This window comes from Arachis hypogaea, chromosome 4, assembly GCF_003086295.3.
Source record: "Arachis hypogaea cultivar Tifrunner chromosome 4, arahy.Tifrunner.gnm2.J5K5, whole genome shotgun sequence".
Taxonomy (NCBI): Eukaryota; Viridiplantae; Streptophyta; class Magnoliopsida; order Fabales; family Fabaceae; genus Arachis; species Arachis hypogaea.
This window is the reverse complement of record NC_092039.1, coordinates 70,291,648-70,294,027: the sequence shown is the minus strand read 5'-3', so window position 1 is coordinate 70,294,027 and position 2,380 is coordinate 70,291,648.

The window sequence follows — 2,380 nt, the reverse complement described above, 5'->3', positions numbered from 1 at the left end:
AGCTCATTTGACTTTCCTTTATTAGTTAGAGGATGATTTAATGGGGTTGATCCTTGCCAATTCTCATGTTGTGGTTAGTGATAAGGATAGAGATCCTTGACCATCAACCCTTACCAAGGCCTTTTTGTTATTTGAATTTTCTTGCCATTTACTTCTCATATCTCTCATCTAAAAACCCCAAAAATATTCCTTCACAGCCAATAATCATACACTTCATTGCAATTCCTTGTGAGGCGACCCAGAGTCCAAATACTCCGGTTATTTCTTATTTGGGGTTTGTTCCTTGTGACAACCAAAATTTTTGCATGTGAGGACTCTTTGTTGGTGTAGAACTATACTTTACAACGAGCTTTCATTTGTGAAATTCTAAATCACACAAGAGTCCAATCATCAAAATGGCTCCGTTGCCGGGGAGTTGCAATGGTGTTATGTTATTGGTTATTTTATATATGTGAATATTGTAAATAGGTTTACCTTTTGCTTCTTTGTTAGTTTTTGTTAGTTTTAGGATTTAATTTTCTTGCTTCTTATTTGATTTTGTCTTTATTTTCTCTTGCTATCATGAATTATCACTTTGGCTATGAGTTTGGTTCTAACTATGTTGTAGGAAATGAGGGCTACAATGAAGATGTGTATCAAGGATGGGATAACCAAAGGTGGGAGGAGCCATATGCATATGATCAATCTTCGTGGCAACAACCTCCACCAATGCACTATGAAGAATAGCCATTCTATGATGCATACCAATCCAATGGCTATGGTGAATCTCCTTGTGACTTTCAAGAACCACCACCATATGCTTATGAGTCATATCCTCAACATAAACCTCAACCACACTTACAAGCCTATTTTCACCAAACACCTCCATATGACCATGATCCTTACCCACCATACCAACCTCCTTTTGAACCATATGAGCCATACATGGAACCACAATTCCAAGATTACTACTCCTAAGAACCACCTCAATATACACCACTATACCCTTACCAAGAAGAACCACCTTCCTATTATGAACCCTTTCTCCAAGACAATGAGCCCTTCTATCCACCCCAATCTCCACTGGATGCCATCCTTGATGTTCTTGCTCAAGGACAAGAAGAGATGAAAAGGGATATGCAAAATTTCATGGCCGCCCTAAATGCGGTAACAAATCAATTAGCCTCCCAATATTTAAGCACTCAAGGAACTCCCATGGCTACATGTGGAAAATCTAATGAAGAACGTAGCATGAAGGAGAGATTGGAAACTCCGGTGGATAAGGAGGAATGTAATTTTGTGTTAGAACAATTGGAGAAGCCTATGATCATCGAAGACAAGGAAGAAGTGGTTGAAGACTTAGGAGATGCGGAACCTCCATGGGAACCTCGAGTTGAAGAAAATTCCTCCAAGAAGATTGAGTTTGACGTTGCGGAGGACCGTGCACAACCTCCAAAACAAAGTTCGAATGAAGACTTGGAAGGAATGAAGCAAGAATCGAGTTCCCTTGGTGAGGAAGACCATGCATCCAATCTTTTTGGTGAAGAATCTTCTGAATTTGAAGAACCTTCTCCCAATGAATTTGAAAGTGATGTGGAGGTAGATTTCTCTCACCCTCCAATTCATGACTTGAATGATGGAGAAGAGTTAGATGAAGTTAATGAACAAGGGATTGAAAATGAAGAAGTTTATGAAGAGTGGGAGATTCACAAGGAAGCACACAAGGGAGTAGAGCTTACAAGGACATTGGAAATACCTCTCCCCAAGCCACCACCATCCATTCTTTCATTCAAGTGGGTAAATCCCGTATACTTAATCTTTATTATTCCCCTTGAATATGGTTTGATTGAAACGGATGGTCAACTTAGACATATTTGTGGCTTTAAGAGTAAAAAGGAGATGGTTAGTAGTTGGAAATTCCATTCTAGGTTCACCATGGTTACATGTTCAAAGCTTAATTGTAAGGTTTGGTATAGAACTATATTGCTTGGGTCTAGGATGATGTTTGGTCACTTCTTGCCACCTGGAGGAAATCACCATGATCAACTCAAGGACGGGTGTGAAAACAAAGTGTGTGATCCCAGATCGCACAAGGAAAATCAAACTTTGGAGCCCATTGTTTGTGGAGAATTCCACCCAAGCTTGGAGTTCTTAAATTTGAAGAATGGTACTTATTGGAGAACCAAGCATTGGTGGAAGTTCCAAGATGTGTTCAAGCACAAGCCACCTTGATGAAGAGCTCCCCATAAGTCCAACTTAAGGACAATAAACAAAAGTGCTAGGTGGGAGACACCCCACCATGGTAACATCTTTCCCTTTTTCTCTTTTGTATATATGGTAAATTAGTTTGAATTCATGTTTTGTTTAGTTAGTTTAGTTTATTTGGGAGTCTAGCAGGTTA